This window comes from Meles meles, chromosome 17, assembly GCF_922984935.1.
Source record: "Meles meles chromosome 17, mMelMel3.1 paternal haplotype, whole genome shotgun sequence".
In the NCBI taxonomy this organism is placed as follows: domain Eukaryota; kingdom Metazoa; phylum Chordata; class Mammalia; order Carnivora; family Mustelidae; genus Meles; species Meles meles.
The window spans coordinates 56655287-56677120 of NC_060082.1; the positions used below are offsets into that span (position 1 = coordinate 56655287).

General features: G+C 41.4%; 1 protein-coding gene across 3 annotated transcripts in view; it reads left to right on the forward strand.

Annotated features, from left to right (window-relative positions):
- Positions 1 to 21834, forward strand: part of LPGAT1 (lysophosphatidylglycerol acyltransferase 1) — a 126271-nt gene that overhangs the window by 12239 nt on the left and 92198 nt on the right. Inside the window, exon 1 of one of the 3 annotated variants that reach the window (XM_045981927.1) lies at positions 14731 to 14751. The exons of the other annotated variants lie outside the window; for them this stretch is intronic. The gene's annotated coding sequence lies outside the window, so the exon portion shown is untranslated. Of the gene's footprint in view, positions 1 to 14730; positions 14752 to 21834 lie in introns of those variants that run through there. 3 annotated transcript variants of the gene reach the window in all.

Consider the following 21834-nt stretch of genomic DNA (forward strand, 5'->3'; position numbering starts at 1 on the left):
TTGGTACTTTGTTATAGCAGCTGAACTAAACTAAGACAAACTCCCTGCCTCAGTTAGGATGGGCTCCAGAAAGGAGTGAGAGGAGGAGCAGCTAGAACTGGGTGTAGGAGTGAGCTGTGATTTGCTAGGAACCGGGGAGGTGGGGAAGGAGGAGGGGAGGAGGAGGAGAAGGAGAGGAGGAGAAGAGGAACAGGAGGAGGAATGGGAGATGAAACATGCTAGAGGTGGTTCGCTTTTGAGGGAATTCAATATCAACTGTTCATACTTTTGAATGTTCATCTCCATCAAAATACTATTAATAATTGATAAAGTAATATCCTATAAATATCTGTATAACTACCTCACAGGATTGTTTCAAGGCTACTATTAATATTTAATAAGGTATGATACCTTATTAATACCTAGGTATTACTTAAATCTACTTCAGGGCTGTAGTGAGAAATAAAGATAAGTATACAACATGCCTGATGCATAAATGATATTTAGGAAATAGTAATTATTACTGAGACTAGGAATTACAAATCCATGCTCCAACTCTGGAATCAGACAAACTAGAGTTTGTGTGGGCTTGAGCAAATCATTTAAAGTCATGGAACCTCGGTTTCCTCATCTATCAATCAGGAAATAGTTCCTACTTCACAGGGAGCTCTGAAGATGAAATGTGTTAATGGTATGATATTTAGCATTGTGCTTGTCATATAGTAAATGCTGAGTAAACATTAGTTATTATATTGTTTTATGAGGCACTTATCATTATGTTTTCGCTTGGTTTGTCCCTGATGTCATCATTTACGCTATTTCCTTGTTAAGGATGGCACATTGCATCCCCCTCCGCCAACCCTCAACCCCTTTTTGGAATATCAGTGCTTTTGAAATTCTGAAATCTACTTGGAAGAATCCCTTCCTTCTGATCCTCATCGAATCTACTTTCATTATTTTTTTCACCTTAAATTCTCTGGGTTGGCTGTCTTTCCCATTATTATTTTAATGTAGGACATTCTTGATCTACAACCCATTGTTCAAATCCAGCATGTCTTGTAACTTGGAAACACTTTGTTCCATCACAGTCATGTCCTTGACTGTAACAGGACACTAGACTCACGTCCACAGCAGTTGTTTGGTCCACCCTCCCCCTTCCCTTCCCTTAATCCCTCCATTACACTGTCCATTACAGTGAGTGAGAACCCAACATTATTTCCACATTATCTTAGTGGTACTTTTCACCAGGTACTCAATGGCCTTCTCTCACCTGTGGCTGCCATTCTACTTTGTCGTCCAGTCCTTCTCACGGCCTATTTTCTTTGTGTGTGTCCTCCTCTTTGCATTTTCCACTGATTAAAATGTTGGTGCCACTCACTAAACTCCAGCTTCCAAATTAAAGAATATGCTTAGTGACTTGGCTAGCAGAAAGGTGTAAGTACACTATATTGTATATAATGATTATGTTCCCATTAGCTATGAATTGAGGTTTTGCCCGTAAAATTTTACTTTAGATATCCTTGGAGAGTTAACTATTTCCCATTGTAAATCCATTTGTAAAGCACGTAATTACCCATTAATTTATGTTTTTGTACATAAAAATGTGAGAAGGTCGATATAGTTATTCATTTGGGATTCTATCTCTAGGAAGAGTTTATAAAGACCATAGGTATCAGACCTACTTAAAGTTGAAAGAAGCCCTGCAACTTGCAGCTTTTTTGGTCCCTTAGTCATAATTTTTAAAGTGATAATATGTGAAAAATAAATACACTTCTGGGTAACCTAATGAAGCAATCATATTCATTTATGTCTGTTCTCTTTCCAGAATCTCACTGAAATGATAAAGGGGGGGATTTTAAAATGATACAGGGGTGCCTGGGTGACTCAGTTGGTTAAGCGCCCAACTCTTGATTTCAGCTCAGATCATGATCTCAGAGTCGTGAGATTGAGCCCTGCCTCATGCTCCCTGCAGGATGTAGAAACTACCTCTCTCTATCTCTCCTTCTGCACCTGCCCCCACCACGGTTCACTCGCTCTCTCTCCAAAAAAATTTAAAAATTAAAAAAATTGGAGCATCTGGCTGGCTCAGTCAGTAGAGCAATGAGATTCTTGATCGTGGGGTTGTAGAGTTTAGCCTCACAGTGGGGATACAGTTTACTTAATGATAAATAAAATAAACATCTTTTTAAAAAAGATACAAATCCACAAGGAAAAAGAGAACAAGTGTGGAGACCACAGCAAGTGAGAGATGTCAACAACATTTTGGAAGATGGAAACTGACTAGGTGATATAAGTGACTTAGTAGAGAGGAAGCCCAAGATAATGCAATTAGACAAGAAAAAAATGCCAGTCAAAATCTCAGCAAGGTATCTTGTATATAGCAACAATCTGAATCTATAGTTATATAGAGAGGCAAAAGACCCAGAATAATCAACCCAATGTTGAAGGAAAAGAATAAAGTCAAAGTACCTACACTACACGACTTCAAGACTTATTTTACAGCTGTGGTAATCAAGACAGTGCAGCATCGGTTAAAAAAAAAGTTAGATAAATCAATGAAACAGAATACACAGTGCAGACATAGACTCACATAAATATCATCAACTGATCTTTGGTGAAGTAGTAAAAACGGTACAATGGAACAAAGATAGTTTCTTCCATAAATGATGCTAGAACAATAGGACATCTACGTAGAGAAAAATGAATCTAGACATAGACCTTACAGCCTTCACAAAAATTAATTCAAAATAGATCAAAGACCTCAATGTAAAACACAAAGCTATAAAATTTCCAGAAGATAACATAGGAGAAAATCTGAATGACCTTGGGTTGGATGATGACTTTTTAGACACAATGCAAAAGGCACCATCCATGGAAGAAATAAGTGATAAGCAGTTTTAAAGACAAAGTTCCACACAGCTGGTTATCCCACTTAAATTGTGTCTTAAAAATATCAAAGAAAACAATTTGGTCAAACAACTCGTCAAGTCAGTGAAACATAGACTCAGTCAGACCCATCTTTTGGCATCAAGTAAGGAACTGCCACTTGACTGAGTATTTCATATTTCACCCAATTAGTTATCAGCCGTAATTGTAGCTCTATTCTCCGATGACAGTGAAAAAGATGGAAAAAACCCTTCTTTGCAAGAATCCTTTAAAATTAACCTAATTATGTAACTCTTGTCACATTTTTCAACACAACATATTAGTCACCACTTAGGACTACAATGTAAGATACACGCCACATGACAATGAAGAAGCACTGCTCTTTAAGAAGAATGGACAAAAAGGCAGTAAACTGATTGTATTTAACACCATTAAAAAAAAAAGAAATAAGTGATAAACTGGGCTTCATTAAAACTAAAAAACTTCTGCTCTGTGAATGCCAATGTAATGAGAAAGAGATGAACAAGCCAGAGGGGGAGAAAATATTTGCAAACAACACATCTGATAAAGGATTGCTATCCAAAATATACAAAGAACTTTAAAACTGAGCAAAAAGAAAGCAAACAATCCAATGAAAAATTGGGCAAAAGATGTGAACAGATACCTCACCGAAGTAGATAGGCAGATGGTAAGCATATGAAAAGATAATAACGCTCATGTGCATTGGGGATTTGCATATTAAAAGAACAATGAAATGCCACTAATAACTATTAGAGGGACCACAGTCCAAAACACTGACAGCCCCAAATGCTGGTGAGGATGTGGATAAACGGGAATTCTCATTCAGGGCTGGTAAGAATGTAAAATGGCACAGCTGATTTGAAAGACAGTTTGACATCTTCTTAAAACTAAACATTCTCACCGTACAATCCAGAAATCATGATCCTTGGTATTTACTGAAAAGGGTTGCACTCTCAGAGACACAGGAAACCCTACACATGGACATTTATAGAAATTTTATTCAGAATTGTCCTAACTTGGAAGCAACTGAGATGTCCTTCAGTAGGTGAATCAATAAACTGTGGTACATTTAGACAATTCTGGAATATTACTTAGCACTAAAAAGAAATGAACTATCAAGTCATGGAGTTTTCCCGCATGGAGGAAACTTCAACGCGTATGACTAACTGAAAGAAACCAATCTGAAAAGGCTACATATATACTGTGTAATTCCAGTTAAACTATGGCAATAATAAAAAGATTAGTGCTGCCAGGAGTTGGGAAGAGGAAGGAATGGATAGGGAGAGCGCAGGGGATTTTTATGCCCAAGTGAAACTTTTCTGTGTGATCCTACAAGGGCGGATACGTGCCATTATACATTTACCAAAACCCACTGAAGATACAACACCAAGAGTGAATCCCAGTGTCAACTATGGACTTTGGAGGACAATGGTGTGTCAACATAATTTCATCTATAGATAATAAAACAAAGGGACCCCCCTGGTGTACGATATTGATAGTGTAGGAGGCTGTATATGTGTGAGCGGAGGGTTGTACGGAAACTCTCTGTACTTCCTGCTCAACTTGGCTATGAACCTAAACCTGCTCGAAAAAAATTAAGCTTGTTTGGGCGCCTGGGTGGCTCAGTGGGTTAGGCCTCTGCCTTCAGCTCAGGTTATGATCCCAGGGTCCTGGGATCGAGTCCCGCATTGGGCTCTCTGCTCAGCAGGGAGCCTGCTTCCCTTCTCCTCTCTCTGCCTGCTTGTGATCTCTGTCAAATAAATAAATAAAATCTTTTTAAAAAGTGTGTATTTAGACATTGTGTGTTAGACCAACTTTTGCTAGAAATGCTAGGTCTTGAAAATATGTTTGGTGGTAGCACCAAGTTGTACATATTTACATAGAACAGTATTTTTGTATTCAATTATATTGATTTATATTTCTAATGACATCATTTATGCAAAGTATAAAAACACAGTAATAGTAATCTACGGAGAGGAAGAAGGAGGGTAGGTGAGAGGCAGGCAAGAACACAGGAACTTCAACTTTATTTTCAACATTTTCGGAAGAATCTGTTACGATACTTCTGGTTTTCTCCTGAAGGGCCCTGCAGGGTAAAAGTTCCTTGGGTTTCCTGGCCATTTTTTTTTAAAGATTTTATTTATTTATTTGACAGACAGAGATCACAAGTAGGCAGAGAGGCAGACAGAGAGAGAGGAGGAAGCAGGGTCCCTGCTGAGCAGAGAGCCTGATGTGGGACTCGACCCCAGGAACCTGCGATCATGACCCAAGCTAAAGGCAGAGGCTTTAACCCCCTGAGCCACCCAGGCACCCCTTCCTGGCCATTTTGGAAGGTACTGCTCTCATTTGACCTGAAGTTGCCCTTTCAATGTTGGGAAGCATATCTAATTCTGGCATTCTGTAATTTGTGAATTGAGTTTGCTCACTCTGTCTTTACCATTGCAATTTATTGGCATTACCTGTGAACAGTAGATTTAAGAGTTCATTTCGACCCAAGATTAAATCCTTGTTCCATTGCTTGTTAGTTGTTTGCTGTCAAGTGAGTTATGTAATTCTGTTTCCTTGTCTGTAGAAACTTTCCTCTCCAGTTGTTGCGAGGTGTTACGTGGTGGCTGACATGCGGCTGGTCTCAAGAAATGACGGCTTTTTATTTTTTATTTTTAATCTTTAAAATTTATTTTATTGACTTATTTCTTTTAAAGATATTTATTTATTTATTTATTTATTTATTTATTTATTTATTTTACAGACAGAGATCACAAGTAGGCAGAGCAGCAGACAGAGGGAGAAGGGGAAGCGGGCTCCCTGCCGAGCAGAAAGCACAACGTGGGGCTCGATCCCAGGACCCTGAGACCTGAACTGAAGGCAGAGGCTTAACCCACTGAGCCACGCAGGCACCCTACTTATTTATTTTTTAAAGATTTGTTTATTTATTTTAGAGAAAGAGAGAGAATGTGGGGGAAGGGCAGAGGGAGAGAGAGAGAGAGGGAAACCCAAGGAGACTCCTTGCTGAGTGCAGAGCCCAATGTGGGGCTGACATCAGGACCTGAGCTGAAACCAAGGCTACGATGCTTAACCGACTCTGTCACCAGCGTCCCAAGATATGCCAGCCTTTTAATAACTCACATCATCTTCTTTGTCTTCAAACTACTGGTAGAACGAATGGAGGAATGAATGAATGAACAAATGTAATGAGAATTACATTGTCAACATGAAGTAGGGACACTGAGAGAGCAGGCCAGAGATTTTCTATGAAAACATCAGTAATAAAACAGCAGTTACAGTCCATGCCTCATGTTTTAGAGGTAATGGAAGAATACGTGAGCACTTCCAAGCACACCGCCGAAGAGGAAGCTGATATGTCATTGTCAAATGTGTGATGCCAGAAATGAAGTTTTCTCCGCTAGCCTCAAACGACCACCAAGAGCATGGGCACATCTAGTTATGTCACGTGATACATCATGTAGCTCGTCTGCATTAACCACAGAATAGAAGTCATGATCCAGAGTTAGCACGAGTGAAAATAGGTGGGGGTGAGGGGGCACCTGGCTAGCTTAGTAAGTAGAGTACGGGGCACCGTGGCTCTTGATCTCAGGTTCATGAGTTCAAGCCCCATATTGGGCATAGAGCTTACTTTAAAAAAAAAAAAAAAAATCAAAGCAATGGGGAGTAGAGATAGGGAATTGCATAACTTCAACAGAAAGATATGTTGTGGGTTTGAAGGTAATAGCAGCGTGTTGAATATGTCACCTTCTGAGCTACCAGGGCAATGGACAGAGAAGTCCCATAACAAATCCACAATCAGAAAATTCAGAATAGTATCCATCTTGAGTCCTTGTCTGACCACTTCAGGTTTTGAGGCCTCTCGGAATGGACGGTGGTTGCTCAAATATTTCTCAGAATAGTCAAGTATTTCTCCAAGTGAGGTCTGTCTCGCCAATAAGTAAGCGGGTGTCGTGTGTCACCTCCGGAGGAGATGTTCTGGAAAGGACACCTCGCTTCTGTAGGATTCTAGCCAAAAATACATAACCCAAATCTGATCACTAGAAAACATCAGCCAAAGCCACAATAAAGGATGTTCTGTTAAATAATTGGCTTGTGTCCTTTAAAAAAAAAAGTCAATGTCATAAAGTAAAGATAGGCTCAGGCACTGTTCCGGATTGCAGGAGACAAAAGACATGTCACTCATAATGCAGTATGTACTGGTCCCTGGATTGGATCCTGTATGGGGAGAAAAAGTTGTGAGAAAAGGCATATTGGGGCAATTGATGAAATTGGAATATGGACTGTGTATTAGATAAAAGTATCCTATCAATGTTGAGTTTCCCGAATTTGGTAACTGACCAGTACTTATGTAAAGAGAATATTCTTTTTATTTTTTCAGGATTTTATTGACTTATTTTCAGGGAGAGAGAGAGCACACAGCAGGGGGAGGAGCAGGCAGCGGGAGAAGCAGCCTCCCTGCTGAGCAAGGGGCCTGACTGGGGACGAGAACCGGGACCCTGGAATCATGACCTGAGCCGAAGGCAGACACTTAATCCACGGAGACACTCAGGTGTCCCTGTAAAGAGAATATTTTTTATTTTTAGGAAATACACACTGAAGTTTTAAGGAGTAAAGAGGTATGATGTACAACCTACTCTCAAATGATTTAGAAAAAATTTTCTAGAGACAAATAGAGAAAAGAGAGAGTGACATAGTAAATGTAGCAAAATAAAAATTGATGAATCTTTGTAAAGCTTGAGTTCTTTCTGCTATTTTTTGCAGCTTTTCTGTAAATTTGAAATTATATCAAAATGAAAGGTAATTTTATTTTTTATTTATTTAAAGATTTTATTTGTTTGAGAGAGAGAGAGCATGAGCAGGGGGAGGGGCAGAGGGAAAAGAAGAAGCAGGGAGCCCCACTCGGGACTTGATCCCAGGACCTCAAGATCATGACCTGAGCTGAAGGCAGCCTCTGGGCCGACTCAACCATCCAGGTGCCTGCAAAACGAAAGGTAATTTTCAAAAGTGCCTACGGATCACCTGGGTCAGGATGCTGCCGTACAGCTGTGGCTAAAGAGACCAACTCCTGGGCCCTGCCACTGACTACTGAAGCAGAAAGTCTGGGGATAGAGTCTGGGAATTTTCATTAAAAAAAATTATTCTCAAAAAAAAAAAAAAAATTATTCTCGGTGATTGCTATGTATACTAACATCTGAAAACCGCTGGGGTGGGCTTAAAAATAATTTTCTTAGCTTAATCAGCCCAATGCCTTGACGAAGAATGTTCCTCTCCCTCCTCCTACCAGCTAAAGCATAGCGTGTGCTTATGGTATGGTGAGGACTATATATATTTTCTTCAATTCTCACAATCATTTCTATGAACTCCTATGTGCTCTTTTAACAGAGGGTGTAAAAGGTTAGAAGGAGTAGGTAAATGACCAAGGTCTCATGCTGTGACGAGACAGAGCCAGGATTTGAATCGAAGGACAAACTGACTTGAGGGCTACACTCTTACCACCAGGCTCTCGAGCCCAGCTGGGAAAACACATGTTCAGATTATAGGCTTTGGCTGTCATAAAACTGACATGGTGTTTGTCTCTTACAAAGTCAGTCCTTAATTGCATATTAAGGAAGGAAGTAGCGATGCAGCTACAGCAATGAGCATTATGATAAGGCCTGGAATTTCCCCTGCCAGCTCTCCATCCCCGTGACGAAGCCGTGGCCCTGTGATTGAGATAAGGCCACAGCCGGTTTGTTCTTCTAGATCACTACTGATTTTCCCATGCATTTTGCAGATCAGGTACCAGGCCAGATAAGATCTGGATACACGTTCACCAACGATAAGTCCACTCTAAGCGTGAGAGGGTTTCCCCAGTGAAGTGAAATGTCATAGTGGTGTTAAACCAGGGAAAGAATTATCGATGACACCAAAGAAAAGCCTGGACTGAAAAGAAGTAGGCATTTCCCAAGGAAAGGGCTTAGCTGTGCTGTCTCCTCTGGTCCAGGGCACTGCTACCCTCCTGAGACTCCGTCCTCTGCAGAGGGAACAGCCAGCCTACCGAAGGAAGCCTGGAGAAGTAGTTAGACCCTCCCTGAACCTTGAACAGTAACCCTGTAATATCACGGCTGAGACGTGGGCTAACAACCGCTCTTCTAATTCCAGAGGCCGAGGAGATCTTAACACTAAATCATGCTGCCTTCTGAATGAAAAAGATAAATACTGACAGTTTTTTGCTGTCATGATCTCATGCGTTTTTATAGGCTGATAAATGCAACCCTTGTGGTTAAAAAAAAAAACAAAAAACCAAAACTGTGTTTTTCAGTTGCATTAGTTGAAATGCAATGTGTAAAGAATGAGTAGTGAATTTTGTTGTTCAGAGACTTATCTTTTCTAATTAGAAAAATGAAACATTCTCAGCAAAAAACACATCACTAATTTGAAGGGATTGAAAAACCACCCCCAGCTTAGTCCTACCACTGTGCAGTCGTTGTAGTCCTTAAGAACCTTCAGGTGACAGGGGCGCCTGGGTGGCTCAGTGGGTTAAAGCCTCTGCCTTCGGCTCAGGTCATGATCCCAGGGTCCTGGGATCGAGCCCCACATCGGGCTCTCTGCTCCATGGGGAGCCTGCTTCCTCCTCTCTCTCTGCCTGCCTCTCGGCCTAGTTGTGATTTCTCTCTGTCAAATAAATAAAATATTAAAAAAAAAAAAAAGAACCTTCAGGTGACAGGTGACATGATCTTATACACTGAAAATCCTGAATCCACACAAAGAAAGTATTACAGCCAATAAATGAGTTCATCAAGGTCACAGGCTACAAGATTAGTATATAAAAAATGTTGTCCATACACTTGTAATAAAAAATCTGAAAATGAAATTAGGAAATCAGTTCTATTTACAGCAGCATCAAGAAGGATAAAATGCTCAGGAATACATTTGATAAAAACCATAAAACCTATACTCTGAAAACTACAAAATATTGTTGAAAGTGATTAAAGAAGATCTAAACAAATAAAAAGACTTCAAATACGGACACTCCCCAGGACACTGTGGATGCAACATAATCCTTATCTAAATCCCAGTTGGTTTTGTTTTGTTTTGCTTTTAGAAAGCAACAAGCTGATCCTAAAATTCATATGGAACTATTCAAGGGGCCCAAAATAACTGAAACAATCTTGAAATAGAAGAGTGAAGATGGGAGAGTCACACTTCCTTATTTCAAAACTTACTGCAAAGCTGTAGTTATCAAGACAATATGGTACCAGCATAAGTTAAGACATATAGATCAATAGATAGAATGGAAGGCCTGGAAATACACCCTCACATTTATGGTCAATCGATTCTGAAAAGGGCGCCAGCCTCCTCCAATGGAGGGAAAATAGTCTGGGGCAACTGGATAGCCACATGCAAAAGAATGAAAGTGGATCCCCGCCTCACACCTCATACAAAAATTGGCTCAAACTGTAAAACTTAAATTCTTGGAAGAAAACATAGGTGTAAATCTTTGAGATCTTGGATTAAGCCACGGCTTCTTAGATATGACACCAAAAGCGCAAGCACCACCACCAACAACAAAGAGTTAAAGTAGACATCATCAACATTAGATATTTTGGGGGACTCCTGGGTGGCTCAGTGGGTTAAGCCCCTGCCTTGGGCTCAGGTCATGATCTCAGGGTCCTGGGATTAAGCCCCACATCGGACTCTCTGCTCAGCAGGGAGCCTGCTTCTCCCTCTCTCTCTGCCTGCTTGTGATCTGTCTGTCAAATAAATAAATAAATCTTTTTAAAAAATTAGAAATTTTTGTTGCTGTACCATCAAGAAGAGAAAAGAAAACCCACAGAGTGGTAGAGAATACTTGCAACTCATCTATCTGGTAAGGTCCTTGTATTTAGGCTATGTAAAGCACTTTTATAACCCAACTCTAAAAAGACAACCTGGAGTAAAAAGGATAAAGTGTCTGAATAGATATTTTTCCAAAGAAAATATACAAATGGCCAATAAGCATATGAAAAGATAGTCAATATCATCTTTTTTTTTAAAGAGAGAGAGAGAGAGGGAGAGCGCATGAGTAGGGGGGAGTGGCCGAGGAGAGGGAAAGAGAATCTTAAGCAGCTCCATACCCAGCATGGAGCCTGAAGCAGGGCTTGATCTCACGACCCTGAGATCATGACCTGAGCTGAATCAAAAGTTGGACGCTTAACCGACTGAACCACCCAGGCACCCCAAAGATAGTCAGGATCATTAAATATCAGGAAAATGTAAATCAAAACCACAATGAGATATTATTTCACACCCATTAGGATGCCTGTAAGCAAAAAGAGGGAGAATAGCAAGTGTTGATGAGAATATAGAGAAATTGGACTCCTTACGGGAATGGGAAATGGTGTAGCCATTTTGAAAAAACAGTCTTGGTAGTTCCTCAAAAGGTTAAACGTAGAGTTACCATATGACCCAGCAATTCCTCTCCTAGGAATATGACCAAGAGAACTGAAAACAGATTGGACAGGAATGGTTCTAGCAGCATTATTCATAATAGCCCCAAAGCGGAAGCAACCCCAACATCAGCTAGCGAATGAATGCGTAAATAAAATGTGTTGTACCGAGACCATAGACTAGTATTGGACAATAGAAACAAATGCAGTTCCAATCCATTCCACAACATGGATGAACCTTGAAAACATTATGCTAAGTGATAAAATCCAAACACAAAAGGTCATAGTGTGTTGACTCCATTTATGTAAAATGTCTAGAATGGGTCAATCCGGGGCGCCTGGGTGGCTCAGTGGGTTAAAGCCTCTGCCTTCAGCTCAGGTCATGGTCCCAGGGTCCTGGGATCGAGCCCCGCATCGGGCTCTCTTCTCAGCGGGGAGCCTGCTTCCCTTCCTCTCTCTCTGCCTGCTTCTCTGCCTACTTGTGATCTCTGTCTGTCAAGTGAATAAATAAAATCTTTAAAAAAAAAGTTCTTTAGAATGGGTCAATCCATAGAGACAGAAAAAAGAAGAGCAGTTTCCTAGGGCTGAGGAGTTCGGGGAGAAATGATGGAATGACTGCTAGTGGATATAGGGTTTCTTGTTGGGGTGGTGAAATGTTTAATGTTTTAAAAATAGTCACACAAAATGAGGAAATTCCTAGTAACTCTTTCCCTTAATGTGCCTAAGAAATGTGAATTAAAACTTCTCCAGATCAAAAGCACTTGAAGGTGGCTACAGACAGGTTTCCAGCTGGGGGCAAAGAGTCAGGCAGGAGAAAGTCCCTTCTGTGGGGCCCGAGGGAAGAGAACGCAGATGAGAAGTTTGAGGTGAGGAGGGTATTGTATTTAACGTGAAACAGATGGGCTGGAAGCTGATCAGGGATGTACAAAAGGATTTCCAAGTGCACCACTCTTCTGGACTGGGCGTTGTGACTTTTTTCCACTGAGTCCAATATCGTCAATATGGGTTGGACAAAAAAATGGATTTTCATGGCCCATCCCTGGCTTTGTGGGCTGGTGTGATAAAAAGACTACGGGAAGGGCAAGTTGAAGGTACCAGTGAGAATGATAAATGAGGTGAGAGATACCCAGGGAGAGAGAGCACAGGGGACAAAGGTGGGGTGGGGCGTTCCAAGTTGGGAAGAATGGACAGAGCTGGAAGGACAGAGAGTCATGATCAGAGGCCAGAATATTGGAGATTAATTGCCATAATTGAAGCAGTTCTGGGTGGTGACAAGGCTCAAGGAGAGCCCAAGAGTGGGTTGCTGGTGGGCGGGTGCTACGGAATGCCTAAATTTGCATTCTTGGAGCTGCTAGATGTTGGGGCAGTGTTTGAGCTTTTCTGACTGAATCAGTTATTTTCAGGAATGGGGGCAGAATTTATCGCTACCTTTAAAAGAGAGAAACATGCCCGCCTCGGCCACACACGCAGTTGGCCCCCCAAATTGCCTAAACTCATCCTGGTCACCTTTGGAAGATTTTCAGAATTATTTCATTAACCTCATTTTTAGTGCTTTTGTAATGAAATGAATTTAAGCTAAAATTGCTAAATATTGCAGAGTAAAATAATTGGGCTCCTATAGGGTCTAATTTAGTAATATTAGTATATGCTAATTATTACTTTGCAAAGAAAACATTTATGTACTTTACAGATATAAAAAGAAGTTCCTGCAGGTTTATTAGAGACTTTAGATTAAATATAAATGGGAGAAAGACAGTAGAGCTGTGTTTAAGTGTAAATTTTCATTCTGTACCATCAAGCTTTTTTCGTCATTGTTTGCTTGGCTCATAATCCTAATTTCTAAAGCCATCAATTCTTTTTATGGTACAAAAAGGAGAGCAGCAATGAAGAAGTTTTACATACTGTTTGTTCTTGCTACTAAAAAGAAGCGACATCTTGCAAAGAATGTTAAAATTATCATAAAACCACAATGACAATTCTAAGTAAATAATACTTTGCTTCGCTATCTGCAGTTTAGAAATATGAGTTAAGAGAGAAGGGGAGATGGGGAATTAAAAAAATATGAATTAAGAAATGAGACAGAAACAAATGATCATTTGGAAATACTGTGAGAGGCACAGTTCCACACCAATAAAAGCTAGATAAGTAGTTCATGGGAACTATTAGAACACTTTTTAGTAGGAGGAAAACATTTTAGAGCTGCAGGAGTTCCTGGCTTCATTTATGGCAAGTCTGTTTGAGGTGAGGAGTGGTTGGTAGGCTATAAAGAAGATTGTTTTCCTTGTGGAACACATTGATTGGAGGTGATTTAAATGGTCTTTGCTTAGGGCAGCAAGTTAAGGAGCCGTAATTTGCTCTTTAGAACCTTTGATTCTTCTAACAAAGGCCCAGATCAGACAGTTTATACTTGGGTGGGATGATATTCTCTGGGTCTACCCTAGTGTTTCAGTGATTAGCACGATACTGTTTGACTAGTCCGATGTGGAATTTGAAGCCCAGTTTCACTTTTACACTTGAGTTGATCTACGTGATCTTGGAAATAGCATTTCCAACCTCTCACCATGTCCTGCCAACTTTTCCCTCCTAAATTTCTCTCAAATGCATCTTCTCAACAACCATCACCCTAGCCCAAGCTACTGTCTGTCCTCTCTTGCCTGGATACTCCCAAAATCTAGCTGGTCTTTCAGTTCCAGTTCTAGCTTCCGATGCCTAGTTTTCCACCTAGCAGCTAGTGTGTGAGCCTTAGAAAAAATTAGACCCTGTATCTACTAGGGTGACGACCCCAGATAGCTTTCCTTGGTGTCTAACACGAGGAAGATGTCATTTTACGTCCAGCTTACGTCACCGTTACTGTACTTTGGCCTTTTCCATCATGCAGAGCCAAACCTGATTCTAATGAATGAAACATGTGCTTGAAAGTCAAGAATGCACGCCTCCGGCGCCATCTTGGTTTTCATCCCCTTCAAGACCCAATAGATTAGTTAGCTAATCTGCCTAAGCCTTTCACTTCTCACTCGTGAAATCAAGATAACATTCCTCAAGGGTGGTTCTGAGGAGCAAATTAGATTAACTATATAAAGTATCCATCCAGCACAGTACACTCTCAATAATTTTTTTTTACTTTTTTTTTTTAACATTTTTACATTTTTTTTTTTTTTTTTACATTTGGGGACATTTCAATGGACCAGTAGGGGACACGCGAAAGCTCTGGACATTCAGAGTTATCCGTGTCTAGAAGATTTGCACAGCAGTGGAGCTCATGGTTTGGAAGGTGAATAGACTAGAAACAGGAACATGCTTCCCAAACCTCAAATCTAGCTGATGGCAATTTCAGTGGAACTGAAGCAGCTACTTATTGGGCCTGTTTCTGTCCCAGGTGCATTCCGGGGGTTAAAGCCACAATGGTAAAGAAGAGACACACGATCCATACGCTGTCAGAGTTTACAGCCTGGTATGAAATTCGGACATTAAACTACTAATGAGAGGTTCGATGACAAATGGTGATGAAGTGCTATGAAGGGAAGGAACAGGATGTTCAGAGACCTTATGCCGGGGGCGTTGTGGGGGAGGCTAATGTAATAAGGTAGGATTGAGCTGAGATAAGAAAGATGAACCTGATTTGACCAAGTGAAGGGCCCAGAAAGTACCTTCCCCCAGGGAAATGAAAGGCCAAACCCCTGAGGTGGAAAGGCACACAATGGGTTCTCGTATATACCTGGGTTTGGAAGGGGACCCACACGGGACAAGCTGGAGAGGGAGGCACGATGTCAGTTCTATAGGCCCTCATCAGCCATTATAAAGGGTTTTAGTCCCCGGATGACATTCTTCCAAAATACCTACTCTATTTCAATGTCTCCCACATGTGCCTAACCAAAAGAGTCATCTGGGGGCTCTTTTTAATTTTTATTTTTGTTTAAGATTTTACTTATTTATTTGGCAGAGAGAGACACAGTGAGAGAGGGAACACAAGCAGGGCGAGTGGGAGAAGGAGAAGCAGGCTTCCCGCTGAGCAGGGAGCCTGATGTGGGGCTCCATCCCAGGACCCTGGAATCATGACCTGAGCTGAAGGCAGACGTTTAACTCCCTGGGGACTCTCATTAATTCCAGATTTTAGTGTATATAAAATCTGCTGGGGAGAACAAACTGGCCATTGAATATCATTTAATTCAATGTAGCATGGATTTACTGAAACTTTACCAAAGCCTCATATAAGAATTTAAACTATATAATTAATATCACTTGAATGGCACTACATTTTTTAAAATCTCATACTCGAAGAGGTAGCATTTTAGCATCGCTCCTTTGCCCATAGCTCTGTTTAATCTGTAGTTCTTAAAGCAGGAACTCGCGTTTATGAGACGATACAACAGGAAGCCAAAGGATAAGATATTCTTTTTTTTTTTAAAGATTTTATTTATTTATTTGACAGACAGAGATCACAGGTAGGCAGAGAGGCAGGCAGAGAGAGAAGAGGAAGCAGGCTCCCTGCTGAGCAGAGAGCCCAATCAGGGGCTTAATCCCAGGACCCTGGGATCATGACTTGAGCCGAAGGCAGAGGCTTAACCCACTGAGCCACCCAGGAGCCCCAGATAAGATATTCTTTATTGACAGTTCTCAATTTTCCGTCGGGTAATATTTCAAGAGAATGTTTATAAGTCTGCGTTTCCCCATAGAAATAATATTCTGGGAGAGAAGGAATAGAGGGGCAAGGCCTGCCAGCCTTCAGGGTGACAGAGAGCGGAACCGTAGCTCTAGGGCCTGTTGGTGGCTGTGTTGGGAGGGAGAAGCTGGTCCAGGACCCCCCTAGCCTGACTCTTAAGTTTCTCAAGTCTGTGTGGTGGCCAACAGCTGATTCCAGAGAATTTTTTAAAATATTTTTTATTTTTTCGAATTAGTCAAACAATTCATGAGCAAAGAAAAAATTTTCTACTCGTAAAATTTTTTGTTTTCACCATAAATGTACTCCTAAGTCATCCTCATCTGTTTCACCCATACCCCAACCCCCTTCCCCTCTAGCAGCGATCGGTTCTCTGTAGCTGAGTCCATTTCTTGGTTTGTCTCTCTGTTTTTTTTCCTCTGCTCATTTGTTTTGTTTCTTAACATATGAGTGAAATCACATGGCATTTTTTTCTCTGACTTCTTTCACTTCACATAATACCCTGTACCCTCTAGATCCATCCGTGTGGTTGCAAATGGCAAGATTTCATTCTTTCTTATGGCTGAGTAATATTCCTGTGTGTGTGCATGTGTGCATGTGCGTGCGTGTGTGTGTGTGTGTGCGTGCATGTGTGTGTAGCACACTTCTTTGTCCATTCCTCTATTGACGGACACTTGGGCTGCCTCCATAGTTTGGCCGTCGTAAATAATGGTTCCAGACAATTTAGAACTCCATTTTGGTTTACTCTTTGGAGATAAAGTTTGAAAGAAACAGAGGATTTTAAAGTGTGTTTTATTAAATGTTTCTTAATGACATTTCAAGAGGAAACCACTTGCAAGGAAATTCTTTCCTTACCCTTCTTACTTCTTTCAACCAATAAGTACCTGCCTATCTCAAGGGGTTATTGCTAGCCTCCAACAAGATGTGTGTGTGTGTGTGAGAGAGAGAGAGAGATTGGGGGGGGCGGTGTGGGGGAGCTTTGTTGACTGCAAAGCAGTGGAGGAATGCAAGGTGGCATGATTTTCATTACAGCAGGGTCTCAGCCAACAGGCCCAGTCCCCAAGATGATAAATCAACTTTAAACACACAGCTCGAATATGAGCACAGTGAAAATGTCTGCTCAAACCCTTTAGGATTTAAGCTGATTTGAATCACCGAAAGAGCCAAGCTACACTGCAGAAGGCTTGGATAAGAATGGGAAATTTAACCCGGGTAAGGACAAGTAATACGATTTAAAGGAAACATTAAACACATTATCAGCTCTGAATGGCTTGTTAACCTCTGATGTATCAGATCATCAGGGACCAGGTATAGCAGAGAAAGGTGGGGTGGGTAGGGAAGTTGGACCTCTGTGACCTGGCTAAGGGATTGCTTGGGGACCCACGGGTCAGGAGTTCACATAGGGTCACTAGCCATCTGCCAGGACTGAGTCACTTTCTGGGATGCAGACTTTGGGTGCTAAAATCATGAAAGCCCTGGGTCAACCAGGAGGAACCTGTCCCCCTAAGGCCACCCCAGCTCTGCTTCTGATACTCTATGATGAAGAGCCCACATCACTTCCCCACACCCCCTCTCCTCTGTTCGTAAGTGCAATTATCCTGTCTTCCTCTTCTACAGAGGAATTCTTCCTTATCAAACATCACTAAATTCTGCCACCCCGACACCAAAATGGAGATGTGCCAGTGGATTTTTTTGTTTTAATTTGTGGGAACACCCAGAAACATTGGACATTTATGAGATCAAAGGTTCCAGAACAACTTTAGAGTTTAGTGCCAATAGTAGGTCTTGGAGCTGTGGAGGGAATCTAGAGATGAGATTCGGTGGGGTGTCCTGAGGATGGAGGTGAGGGGAGAGAAAGGGAGAAGGTAATTCAGAGGAGGTAGTCAGGATACTGTTTCCAGAAAGAAGGCAGTGTGGGGAAAGTCTGAGGACAGAGTCCCAGGAAATTGCCAAGCTGGAATTCAAGTAACCGTGAAGGAAGAAGTCTTATGTGGGAACTACCCAGAACCCAGACCTTGAGAAGATTCAACTTCTTGGAGGATCTAAAGAGGCTGAGGAAAATGGATCTTGTTTTAAACAGGAAGTTGGAGCGTGGAAGGACAGAATGATGGAAAGGATGTAGCTACTGAGCGACCAGCAGATAAAGAGGTGAGACAGAGCAGCTGGAATTTGTCTGCAGTCTGAGTTAGAGCCCCATGAAACTAGGCACTCAGAACTTCTCGAATCTGACAGTTCATAGGCTGAGACCTCCTTGAAGGGCAGGTTCCTAAATGGGCACTTAATGGCGCCTTTACATGGCAATGAGCATTCAGAAGGGATGTGCAAAAGCAAAGAATTCGGTCAGAACTGTGAGGTCCTCTATAAACGCAGTAGTTATTCAGAGAAGGGGCTCTGGAATCCTGGGCAAGAAGACAGGCTTCCTGTGGGTTAAGAGATGGCCTGAAAGAAAGAAGGATGGCATTCTCGGTGTGAGGTGTCACGGCCAAAGAGAAGCTATGGAATGTGCCCGTTTAAAAGCAGAGGAGGCTGGTTGGGAAGTAAATGAGAACTGAAGTAGAATTTGACAATGTTTCCCAACCTTTGACTTTATGGCACTCATTGAAAATGGTCATAATAGAGTAGGGTAAACGGAGGCAGCCCTTAGCAGCACCGGGCTCTGCCTCGTGAACCTCACTAAAACCCACGGTGTGCACAACCCATTGGCTGATAAAGTCTAGAATGAGTGAGGAATTGGGTAGTGAAGGCCCCGAAGTTAACCAGATGGAGACATTCAGAGTAGATTTATTCCCACGTGGGGAAACCATGTCAAAGCTGGAACAGGAAAATGCAATGTTAAATATGGCACTTTCAGAAAAACATGACGATCACATTATCTAGGAAGGTTTGCGAAAAGAGAGAGAATGCCATTTTAAGAATAAAAGAAGTTATTATTCTTTTGTATCATTAGTGATTCAGTTGAGGTACTTCTAGTCACTGAATATTATTGAAACAATCATGCTGAAAAGATTGAAATACTTTTAAAATGAAGTATGAGCAATATTCTTTCTTCTGCCTTGGTTTGGATGATAGTGATGATGTTACCATTCAAGGTATCCTGTATGTCAATTAAAAAAAATGACTTAATCTGAATAAATTAGACAAATATTGAATTAAAAAATTCATTTCCTGGGTGCCTGGTTGGCTCGGTCCGTGGAGCTTGCGTCTCTTGATCTCAGGGTTGTGAGTTTGAGCCTCACCTTGGGTGTAGAAATGACTTGAAAATAAAATCTTAAAAAAAAATTCGTTTCCTACCATCTAGAAGGCAGTGAGCTAGACACCAGGGAAATGATAATGAGAAAGACAGGTGATGTGGAACTCCTAATCTCCGCAGAGAACTTGAAAAATAAAACAGCCAGGCTCATTGCAAGGCAGTGAGCACGCAGGTGAACGCATATATATGAGGAAGAGGTAATGAATTCTGGAGCGGTGGGAGGGTCTTTGATATTTTAGCTGGAGCCCAAGGGATGAATATAATCAAATAGACACAGAGAAGGGAAAAGCAGGAACAAAGAACGCACGAACTTGAATGTGCAAGGTTACACCGAGCGTCCTTTCAAGAGGGTGAATCCCTTAGTGTGAGGAGCAGAATAGAGTGTGGGGGCACGAATCAGGGGAGGGGTGAGGAGGGAGGGAAAAAAGAGAGAGACAAATTCAGATTTAAAAAAGTACCGGAAAAGAGTAGCATCTTCTGAAACTTCTCTGTCTCTCAGTGGAGAAGAGCTTTTCCACCGGTCTCTCCTAAAGAAACACCGTAGTGTGTGGACAGGAGCCTGGGCTCTGGAGCCTTTCCAGTCTCAGCTCTGCCACTTGCCGGCTGGGCCACCTAGGGCAGATTGTCTAATCTCTCCATCTGTGAGATATGCCTAATGATATGGTCCTCATAAGGTCTTCATGAAGACTGAATGAGTGAACGTCGGCAAACCATTGAGAACAGGGCCCAGAATGTTGAAAGTCATCAATACATGTCAGCTGTTATTACCATTTTAACTGTTGAAAGTCATCAATACATGTCAGCTGTTATTACCATTTTAACATAATCACTAATAAGGTCATTATTTTGGTTCTGTTAGGAAAATACGATTTTAAATCTGAATTTGTCTCTCTCTCTTTTTTTAAAGATTTATTTGAGAGAGAGAGAGAGCACGAGCTCAAGTGCACGGGTTGGGGGAAGGAGCAGAGTGGGCAGGAGAGAGAGAATCTCAAGCAGACTTCATCTAGACTAAGACTCCTAACAAAATGAGCCACCCAGGCGCTCCTGCATTTGTCTTATTCATAGATGTACCATATAACTTCATAGGTTTTATCAGGGGAGGAACTTGCTGAAATAGCCTTCTCCACATATCTTACAAGAATACTCATCTACGGGGCGCCTGGGTTGCTCAGTGGGTTAAGCCACTGCCTTCGGCTCAGGTCGTGATCTCAGGGTCCTGGGATCGAGCCCCGCATTGGGCTCTCTGCTCAGCAGGAAGCCTGCTTCCTCCTCTCTCTCTCTCTGCCTGCCTCTCTGCCTACTTGTGATCTCTCTCTGTGTGTCAAATAAATAAATAAAATCTTTAAAAAAAAAAAGAATACTCATCTACTACAGTGCCTGATAATCACCACTGCAGGGGGGTTAGACTCAGGGGATTTTAGGAGGTTCTTTGTAAAGTGTTCATCCTGTAGGAAGCAAGAGCTTGGCATGGATTCCCGCACTAGGCAGGGAAGACAGGGCTAACCCAAGGAAATGCAATGTTGGACAGTTAAGAAAGAAGTTTCTAGCTTAGAGAATCTAGTGGGAGAGTGGGGGTCTTAGGTCGGGTCTTCAGTGCCCTTTGGAAACTAGGAATCATTTTAGTATTAAGAGGGGAAAAGGGGGCGCCTGGGTGGCTCAGTGGGTTAAAGCCTCTGCCTTCAGCTCAGGTCATGATCCCAGGGTCCTGGGATCGAGCCCCACATCGGGCTCTCTGCTCAGTGGGGAGCCTGCTTCCTCCTCTCTCTCTGCCTGCCTCTCTGCCTACTTGTCTGTCAAATAAGTAAATAAAATCTTTAAAAGAAAAAAAAAGAAGAGGGGAAAAGGGAAATCAGTCAAAAAGGAGAGGGGTGCAGAGAAGAGAGAATTATTTACTCCACAGTATTGTTTAGGGCCAACCTTGTTAATAAAATGTAGCTGAAATGGCTTAAATGAAGCTATAGTCAAGTCTCGATGATTTGACCCAACTTGTCTAAAAAATATTGAGGCTGTAAGCCTTCATACATTTTATATAAAATGATTACTGACACTAATATAAAATTTTAAAATTATGTTAATATATATGTTTATATATTTACTATATAATCTATATTTCTTATGTATTATATATTTTATATTTTTATATATTTACATACATTTATAATATACACATTTCCCTTGTATATCTTACATATTCATTATATATTTATTTATATACATATATTTATAATAGATATATTCCCCTTTTTGTTTGAAGTTAAAGCCGACGAGCAGTCAGAATTTGACTTTTGGGTGCTAATTTCTAGTTTGCAACTGTTTTTGGTGACACGGGGGTAGTTGGGCCAGCTCATCGCACACTTATAGCACTGTCGAGGGGCTTTCCCCCTCGACAGGAACTAGATCACTGAAGCTCTAGCACAGAGATCAGCCCAGGTAGGTGAAATGTTTTTGTAATTGCCACAAGGAAAAAGAGAGCGCCCAGGGGATTCTTCTGCCCAAGGGAGCCCCTTCCTGGTTATAATCTGATTAGTTAATGTGTATTCCACCAGATGGGTGGAATCAAACCTTCTAAGGTATTGTGGTTAGAATGTTTTAAAATGTCTGGAAACTCCTGGAAATGTGAGAAGTCA